Source organism: Prenolepis imparis, unplaced genomic scaffold (genome assembly GCF_030444845.1).
Source record: "Prenolepis imparis isolate NDT839.2.m4 unplaced genomic scaffold, iyPreImpa1.0 SCAF_4, whole genome shotgun sequence".
Classification (NCBI taxonomy): domain Eukaryota; kingdom Metazoa; phylum Arthropoda; class Insecta; order Hymenoptera; family Formicidae; genus Prenolepis; species Prenolepis imparis.
In genome coordinates, this window is record NW_028141162.1 from 12,200,789 (window position 1) to 12,211,636 (window position 10,848).

The 10,848-nt window shown below is 37.4% G+C and overlaps 1 protein-coding gene across 3 annotated transcripts in view; it reads left to right on the forward strand.

Moving 5' to 3' along the window:
* Chat (Choline acetyltransferase) overlaps positions 1 to 10,848 on the forward strand; it is a 38,286-nt gene that overhangs the window by 10,695 nt on the left and 16,743 nt on the right. The gene's annotated exons all lie outside the window — the stretch shown is intronic.

The following is a 10,848-nucleotide window of genomic DNA, read 5'->3' on the forward strand; positions in this document are numbered from 1 at the left end:
TTAATTCTTTATCGTGTTCAAGAGCAAGAGGGTCAATAGAATTCTCCACAAAATTATTTATAAAAGAAATTATTTAGGTATTATATAGCCATTACTTTTTCTACGTCTGAATTATTTCTAAAAAGAAAGAAATATAATAAAAATCAGAGAAGAATCTTTTAATTTAAATGGCAAAAAAAATAAAGCTACATTGTCTCGGTACAAATTGCAGCAATTAACTCAGGCGAGTTCCTCATCCGAATATCTCATGGAGGAACAAAAGATCGGAACTAATCGTAATCGTCGTTGTATTCATCGCGACAAAACATAATTAGCACTTTCCCACGTAATTAGCACTTTCTCGATAACTCTTAGTGTGCGTTCGCATATGTTTGACGTTATACATGCGTTATATACGACCTGCACGTCGACCTGCAGGTGTAACGATAAATGTCTAAATGAGAAAACGAAACATTATTCCATTATTCGCTTCGTTAGTCCATTAAAAGTAAGAATACATGCGCACTTATATCATTCCATTGAATAGATCACATTTTACAAAGCACTATACATGCAACACATTTCATTTTCATTCAGATTAATTCTATGCAAAATATTTGCTTGTCACGACAACAATTTGACATTTTCGCAAATTATTTTCGGAAGAGTACAAGCACGTGCAAACATTTTGAAAATTTTTCAATAATCCAATTTTTCATACATAGCTTTATATTGAACAGTGACATACAATATACAACGTTGTAAAAGTACGTCAAGAAATTTAAAATCTGAAATAGAGTAAAATTTAATTTGACAGTTAATTTCAAGCTCTGACTGAGCAGAAAAAAAATGTGTCGATTAAAATGCGTTGCAAAATTTTTAATGGAAAATGTTCATAAATTTCGTCGTCATCGTTTCACCGTAGTACACATCGGTATATAACTGAATTGTCAATGGAAAATTGTAAAATAAATTTATTGGCGTTTATACTGCGTCGCAATCGTAGCCGAGTATTAAGTACAAACGCGCATGCGATAATGACCGACGTCGTATATAGATATTAATTGATGTCTAAACAAGCAGATTTATGAATTAATATCGCGCGCGCAAAACAAAGCGGGACGACGATGCAACGTATAATTAACCATCGTATTGAAGTCACCTCCCTCCGGCCGGCTCTTCTCCGCGTGATTGCGACCGTGGAATGCGGCCAATAAAATTAACATTATCCGGATCTGCGTTTATGCGTGTCGAAATGATTCCATCTAGCGTTTTGCGCAATACGGCTGCTTATATACGGCTGCGCATATCGCGAAATACGCGGGAGCGCATCGCGAAATATCCAATTTCCAATTGCATTCTAATTGCGGGGTCTCTAATCCCGCGTATTGCATAATTATAACGCGATGTTATCCGATGCGTATCAAGTATATTTCGAATACTCTAGGATACAGATCGCAAGCGGAAATAGATTGCTTGCATAGGCGAGACAGAATCCCCCTGGAGCCTCCGCGATATTTCGCTTCTCTTAATCTTTTCTTCGACGAAAATAATTCTTTCTCGAAATATAACACTTTTCGTAGGAATGAATCAAGTTCACTTCTAATTGCGCGCCGACGTCCGTGTCGGTGTCGGGGTTTTGAAATTTTTATGAACAGATATACGGGCCACGTTCCCTCATGACACATTTAACGCTAAATGTAGCCGTCTGATTCTCTTTTCGTGCTGACATTGATCGCGCTCTTCGCGTGCGAATAAAAATTTCAGAATTTGTGTTAAAAGTTTTATTAGAGTATAATTCTAAATAGAGAATATATGTATGTACGCGAATGTGCTTCAATGGTATATTACATTTTCAATGTAAATCTGAAATATTTGTTTCTTTGAAAGGAGCAACGTCGTCTCTCAATTTCATTCATTTTTTTTTTCTTTCATTTCATTAAGTAAAATCGCGGGATCATGTTTATAAATGCGCTACAAATAAAACATAATGATTCTTAAAAATCTAGAATTATATTAATATTTAATATTATACTAGAATAAATATCTAGAATTATACTAATAATATCTACTAATGCTATATCTTAATGCGTTTTTAAACTGAACGCACAAGCAAAGTTGTATGTCTGGATCGATTGTACACACATGGATGTGTGTTTTTATATACATCTTCGTCTTTTCTAATTCACCGCGAATCACGCGATGGGGTTACACACGTGAGGGAAACCTCTACCGTCTTCTCTCTCACGCGAACATATCGAAGGGAAGAAACAAGAATGATCTATCGATTTGTAGGCTCTCCTGACCCGAGTTTTCACCGTGGCTAATGAAGTATCGCGTTAAATGGGAAACTCGATACACACCGTGTACAATCGCAGAGTTGTCTGAAATACGAGCGGCTGAATTTCGACCGACGAGGGAGGACCTACCTAGGGAATCTCGCCAAATTTTCGCGATGTAGACAGTAAAAAGTATACGAATTTCTTTTATATACAACTAGCACATACATACACATGTATGTAGAGAGAAAATTTAATTATCATACAATTTCTAAAAATTTCAAAGGATACGAAACGTTCAGTAATTATGCAAAATAAATATATTTATTAGTTCTACGTAAACGCGCATGCGAGAAATACCGCGCAAAATATGTTAATTATTTTAATAATAATTAGATACTGTGTAAATATGCGTGGAAGCGACTGAAAGTAATTAGAGTAAATTACGACGTGTTTTTAAATTAAATATCACATCGTGCGTGTAAAGAATATATTTATGTGTATACAGTTGTAGCTTTTATTATACGATTTATCATATCATTAACCAAAGTGCAATTAATACGGATGTTATACTAACGGAAATATTTCAAGAGCGCCTAATAGATCTAGTGTAGCGCGAATTAATAAATAATTAATTTTAAATAGCGCGTGTGCTTCTCGTTTTATTCACGGTCGCGACATGCGAGCGCGAGAGACATCGCCGGACACACATGTGTCAGACACACGCGGACGGTCGCGTTTGCAACCCCTGACGAGCTGGTCGATAACGCCGCGTTTGCGCCGACCAGCAGGGAGGAAGAGAAATATACGAGAGGAAGAGGAGGTAGAGGGTTCGAACAAATCAAAAGGGCGCTGGGAGAATTCGAGAGCTAGCTCGCTCGCTCGCTCACCTCGTGTTTCGGCTTCTGTTGAAATCTCCGTAACTCGACACCCCCGTCCCTCGAATGCCAAACCTCAACTGAGAGCGAGACTGAGGGATTGATGTCTCCCGGAAGAGCGGCCTAATGTGTGCCTCGTGTCCTTCTCTCTGGTTCCCTAAACTCTGTGTACAAATTTCGGTGCACGTTTTCGCGATATCGCTCTCCGCCAATTTCGGCGTAGCAGCACAGGTACTTTTCCTAAATCCTATTAATTTTGAATTCTGTAGACCACTAGTCGATCGATTGCGATAGGTATTCTAGTATCCATTTGGATTCGGTTCACGCTTAGACGATTCCTCACTATAATACGCGGCCTGAGCCATCAGCTGATCCGTATTTCGCAATGCGATCACAGCTCGATTCCTATAATCTCACGTATATCCGCAGAACCGGGAATACCTTTCGATTATATAGCGTAACAAAAGGGAGATCGTGGTACCTAACTGTAATACTGGGACTATTATCTCTGATAGTGTTATTGCATATCATTATGCTGTTGTATTGCCGCGATATGACCGCACGAGGCTATGTACGATACATATAGCCGAAGAATCGTTTAAAGTTTACTTTTATAGCAGCAAAAGCTTTAAAATATCTTATGTATAACAATATCAATTTGTCTGATCAAAATATTTCCACTCAAGTCAATCTTTAAATTAAATTAGATAAATTGAAGTTCTTTCATTCTTCAAGTTCTTCATAATTTGATTGGACGGCGGCGAGATCTGTCAATCGTAGATGAAGCAGACATGTCGATAGGATATCGATAAGATGCTGAGGATAAGGACGAGAGGAACCTTAGAACTGCGTAACGACTACGATTCGACGAAAGTTCGCGGTAACCGGGACGACCGCGAAATTTAGCCCCGTCACCGCCATCCGTCATTTTCGCTACAGACAGGACAAATCGTCGTTCTCGTCCCCCATCCCGTTATCCCGGGATGAAACCGAATTCTCGAGGAGAATTATTCGATTATACGCCGTACATCCCCCCGCGACATCGACGACGATTAATAATGTCGATACATTCCCGCGCGAGTGTAGGTGCGTACATGTTTCACACGTTGCTAAAGATAAGTGAGGCAAGAGAGATCATTAGAATTCATTCCCGTGAAATTATGCATCGTTCATCTTCAATTTTAATCACGGATTGATAGAATCTTTCTATATTCCTTTCCATTTCATAAATTTTAAAATAAAATATATATTTATAATTAATTTAATATATATGTAATATATAAATATTTAATATATATTTAATATATATTTATATATATGATATATGTTTAAAATTAATTATATTTTAATATATATATATTTTTTTTATTTTTTACGTTGAAATTACTTAAAAAATATTAGAAAAGATTAATCTCTTAATCATAATTAAAGAGAGAGAGAGAGAGTAAATCTCATTTTCTTCGTCCACTGTTAATTTCGGAGGACTCTTTTATCTTTGCTATAAAATATCTCTATAATATTAAATTTTCCCAGAAATTTCAACTGTGTAAAACCGGGTACCTTAGAAATTTATCGCGAGAAAATTTTTTTGGCGAGTCTGTGAAACTGTCCTATATATATTCCGTGTCTAGGTGCGGTGAATAACGAATAAGCAGCGTGATCGCCCGACAAATGATGCATTGAAACGTTATTGCATCAGTTGTTTCCTCATCGAGAACGACGACGTAGGTCTACGTTCTCGTAATTCTGCTCGTTAACGTTTCGTATATCGCGGTATTGCGGAGAGCAGACACGCGATATCCAACGTGTAGGAGTCCTGCGCAATCCCGAGGATTTTATACTTCGCGAAATGCACAGTGAAGAATCAGGATGATGAATGCGCGCTTCATTGTATGTATATAGCTTGCGGTTAATTCTCCTTGGTGAGAGTAAACGTTCACATTTACTCTCACCTACATCAACATTAATCAGTTAACCGTTTAAATGATTGATTCGAAAAGAGATGTCGGAATGTCCATTATATCGAGCTGATAAAAATATAAATATATCATATTAAATAATATTCGATTAAATGATACGAAACGGACAAGAAAGAGACGGAGAGAAATTGCAAATAAATGTTGTGTGCGTGAAAAGGCTCGTCGCATAAATTATTTATTCTACTGCTCCCTCGAGAGTTCCATTACTCGAAAAGATGCGCGTCGTATCGATCGTGTTTTGACGTAACGCTTATTAAAGTTATCCCATATAACAACGTCATTCAAAGTTTGCGCTGCAGATTAAGCGGCGTTCGGGTTTTATAACGAAACGCATTAGAGATCTAAGCGGCGACGATCTTTAAACGATACCCCGACGATATCTTCCATATATATTCCGCGATGATGCTCCGACCGTGCGGATCATCACGTGCACCGGTGTCTCATTAACCTGCGGAGAACGGCGTGTTCGCCAAACGCCAACTTATTTCGCAAACATTCATCTAACATGCGCCGCGAGCCGAGATCTCTTGGAGGTCTCTTTCCACCGACATATATACGAGCATGAAATTAATCGATGAACAAAGCTTAGCTATTTTCTAACTTGTCTCAGTCACTTTTTTTCTAATTAATCATACTTCAAATAAAATTTATTCTTGATATTTTTGACAAGTCTTAACGTCAAATGTTCCTATTTTCTTTTAACACCTCGCATTAAATATATGTGTGTCGTAAATGCACAAATTTTCATATCTAGTGCTTAAAATCTTCAATTAGAGAACGAGTGTTAGAGAAGAGAGTTCGCGCAAGGTGCAAGAGCAAAATTACTTAAGCATCTGGTAATTGTTCGCGTGATTGCAAGGCGGATTGCAGACAGCTCCGCTTTCGCAGATCCCCGACGACGACGTGTGAACGTTCGGTATCGTCGAACGAATCAAGCTCTCTTCGAGACTCTTTATCTCTCACGTCAATGGGATACTTACTGCTTATGCCTATCCTTTTGCGAGAGCACTAATTACGCATACACGCGCGAAGATGCGCTGTACACGTGGGTCTGCGTGACGCAAGACGTTAATAATGCCGCGCCGAGTGTCTTTTCAAGTTACACGTTGTTAAGGTAATTAGTTAAACAGTGCGCGGTTATTACGCACGCGAATCGCCTAACATGTTCATTTACGCGATTTATTAAGAGGCAGACGTTCGTTAACCCGTAAACCTGGATAACTAGCAGTTGACAGAAGCCGCTCACGCGGTTTTCAAGAGCTTCATGTGTTATTACATAGTTTGGAGTTACAACATGTATTCTGTAGAAACGTGCAATTGGAAATATTTTTATACGTATAGCAAATGTTGTTGCTTATTATTATAATTGACATATTGGACTGAAAGCCAAATAAAGACAATGGCTTGTTCATACATTATTTTATATACATACTAAAAAAAATTTATATATTTCTATATAAATTAATTTAATTAAAAGATTAATTTATTCAACCATACCAAATTTTTGTGAGTTCTAGAAATTCGAGTCTACCCGAAATTTGACTTCTGCTATTTTATTCGTTTAGCTAATCTCCTTCAATTTTATTTCTCTCCTCGAAAGACTTACTTATAAAATAATTTATTAAAATTTAGAAAAAAAAACTAACTTTGCATCAATTTTTAATTCTTCTGGCTATCTCTCAATTATAAATATATTGAAATATATGCAACATCCAACGATAAAGTTTTGTGCATTCGCGTCGAAGATGGATTCGCGTCGCTCGCTCGCTCGCGTGCATCCTCGCGTATGCACAACGTTGCGCAGCGCGTTGCACATGTGAATCCGCGTACTGTGTGGCGCAACGCGTTGTCGAAACATGTTCGGTCATACCTGAAGGAGCCGGTCGGCAGTCAAAGTCGCCGGTTCTCCTCGGTCGGACAAGTCTTGTCCACGGATTGAATATGCGAGACGTGCTCCCATTCGATCCCTCGGCGCGACTCCGTGAACCGATTTGTTGCTCACGACGCGTTGCATTAAGCGTGCACATATCTCGCTTTGCGTAATTCGGATTCGCGCGAGCGAGATGCATATCCAAGCCGAGGAGCAGTGTTTATATTCAAATCACGTTTTCCTCTTTAAACGAAATAAAATTTCCAAAACGACGAAATACACGGAAAATCTTCTTGGCGAAATAAAAAAGAGATTTCATAATGAATTGCGAATTGTTTGCCTTTCAGCGTCAAATAAAATTTCTATTACCGTAAAATCGAATATCGTATGAGGTAAAAATTTCCATTAAAATATCCGATATTAAACGACACGACTTTCAAAGTTCTGTTAAATCGCTCACTATAAAGTTAAATGCACAGGATTTAATAATTGTTATATTGGCGAAGAAAGATGAATAATGCAGAGGAACGATGTCACACATTCACAGCTTCTTTGTAATGCACTGCCTTTGTAAACGTACGCGATATATGATGCACTATAATAATGCAGTACCTATATGTCGAATACTTAAATGTCACAACGATTACGGATCATTAATTTCTGCACGAAACGCAATTTCCTAATAAACAGAAAATAGGAGTGTTTGAGGCGCATTCCTTTTAAAAAGTATTATTTCCATGCCCGCTCAATTACGGCGGCAATTCAAAGTGCATGCAGATTCGCATCTCCATTTAAATCGTGATCGTATCCTCGCAATCTTACTGCAATCTTAATCGCGTAATTTTCGTCGATTTCTATGTCTTTCGCGAAAAAAATTCAATTAGACGTCTCATCAAATTTTTCTAAAAAAAAAGAAAGAAAAAAAATTGGCGAGACTAATTGTAAGTTTAATTTGAAAAAATTCGCGGTCTGCGAAAACAAAATCTCATCCATGCGCGATGCTTTGTTCGTTGGATCACCGAAACTATATGTATATCGGCAATCTAAAAAAAGAACCTCCGACGATGTTTCTGCGCGTTTGAAACGGTGTCATTTCTGGTCAAATATAGCCTCTGTTCTGCGAATACGAGGTAAGTCGAGCTCGTAAGTTCTATCTATAGACGATTCGAAAGCATGGAGCACCTGATACATCGTATCGACGTGGAGACGGACTTCGTGAAACATGCATGCAAGCTTCTCGATTCGTTACACTGACCTGGAATCGTACGAAGAGAAAAAAGAAACTCCGCTTGGAGGGATGATACAATTACGATCGCGCATGTTGCAGTTATTCGCGACATGACCAGCATTAAAGTTAGGCGGTCCGACCATACGGGATATCTCGCTACTGTGAATATCCCACCACTGTTCTTTGGTCAATTTGGAGTAAATTTTCCTTCGACGAAGGACTTCATTTTTATCGCAAGCTTTTAGAGTATCTAATATCCTAATAAAAAAATTATTTTTTTTTTCGAAGAACTTATCGTTTAGAAAAATTATAACTTTAAATTGAATGAAAACATCTCTCCACAAATGAAGGATATAATAAGTCTCGCTATTATACTCTCTGTCATCATATTAAATGCGGTTTCGTTGACGCGGAACTGACCGCGGGACATGCACACGTTTTCTCCATTAAATAAACGTGGGATATGTTCCTCTACCGCGGGTTTCTCGCGCAAGAGAGAGAGACAGGTGTCGCGGAAAATATTCTTCTTGACGTGACGATAACACATATTTGATGTACCTTCTCGACTATCTCGTTACGCTTGCGAGAAAGTCCGCGTGACGTTGACTGTCTCCGTCGAGAAACGTGTCGTAAAATAAATAAAAGACATCTCAAACACATCACAAAACGCGAATAAAACGCGGTAAAACGCAGTGTATATACACCTGAGTTGAGTGACAGACTTTGGGCATCCGTGCATTTCCTGTCTTACGCACACACATACGTATACGATTGTAAATAATACGAGAATATTCAAAGAATATAAGCATTAAATTCATTCTCAACTGATATTAACACAAGTGAGATGTGTAATGAATGCCGCACGTTTTTAAAATAATAAAGCCTTGTTTCAATGAAGAGATCTTTTCCAATTGAAATTCCAGAGAGAAAAGAAAAACAGAAAAGAAATTATAAAATATTCAAAGAGTGAATAATTCCCCCTAGAGTATTTTAAAATCTCTCTGAGTATTAGCTTTTAACTTTTTAGTTTATTCCCAAGATCTCTCTGCTGCACTTTATATTATATTAATGTAATAAAAAATCCATTTAGATATTACGCTAATATAGCGAGCATAATTTTAAAAAAACATTCCTTGAATATATGATTTCAAACACCGACTCTTTCCCCTTTAGCGCGAGCAATTTTATAGCGCGACCGAAAATGAAGGCAAAACTCGATTGTTTAATCCGCATTTAATGACGCGCCGGAGCTGATCCCCGATTATCGAGTGTGGAAAAAGGACATCGTGACGTTAAAGCGATGTTGAACTACGCGACAAATTATACGCGACAATTAAAAAGGAACGAGGAGTCGACAGTAAAATTAAATCTCGCGCTTTACAACGATAATGTAATTTACAACGGGAGAGGAGGATGCATTCCAAGATTTACAATGCATCTCTGACTTTCTTGCCTCCAAGAGAGGCATATATTAAAATATATTTACGCCAGCTTCATACACTCCCATTATCGTTAAAGAAATGTTATAAAAAAAACAATTTCTCACTCACCGATACCTGCAATAGCGGAGTTGTACACAGCACATTGATCTGAAAACAAAATAGACAAATTATGTATATACATGTATATGTGTGTGTGTGTTTGTGTGTGTTTGTGTGTGTACAGGGTGTTTTGAAAGTCTGGAAACGGTCAAATATCTCAATGCAGTTTTCAAAAAATGTTTTTATTTTGCATACCTCGCAGTTGTTCCGTTGTCGCCTGATGCCTCCCCGGGCCTCCTCCTCCTCTCTTGGTCCATGGTAGCACTTACGACACTCGCGAAAACACGATAATTACGATCGCCCGAAACTTTACACGGCACTCCCGACACGCGAAACTTTACACGGCACTCCCGACGCGACGCGTGAAGCAACGATTCGTTCGGCACTTCAGAACCTTACCTGTAATAACAAATAAAATATATATAGATACTTAAATATAACAAAAATTATGTGGTTTCTTAAAAGAAATGTTATATATTTATTTTGCATACCTCACAGTTTTCCCTCTGTCGCCCGATACCTCCTCAGGCCTTCTCCTCCTCTCTTGGTCGACCATCATTGCTCCTTCGTAGCACTCACAGTCATCAACTGATTTCTGTCAAAAAATATTAATCGAGAATAAGATATATTTTTTGACAATTATTATCAGCTGCTTTCTGTAAAAAAATATAAAACGAAAATTTGATAATTAAATTTTAGTTATAAAAATTAAAATAGTAATATGTTGTAAGTAATATGTTATAATGCCTTATCTGCAATTAATATTTGTTGACAGAAATCAGCTGATAATTGTCAAAAATATTAATCGAGTTTAAAGAATTATAACATATTATTATTTATAATATATTATTATATTAATTTTTATAACATATTCTTATTTTAAAAATTAATTAGCAAATTAACGCTTTAATCAGCTGATTTCTGTCAAAAAATATTAATAAAGCGTTTAATTTAAGATGCTTCCCGGGAGATAAATCACTCATTCGGACAAAATTATTGCGTACAATTTTTATTATTTTGCAATAATTTTGTCCAAATGAGTGATTTATCTCCCGGGAAGCATCTTCGAAGCATAGACGTATTCAGCGTCCTTC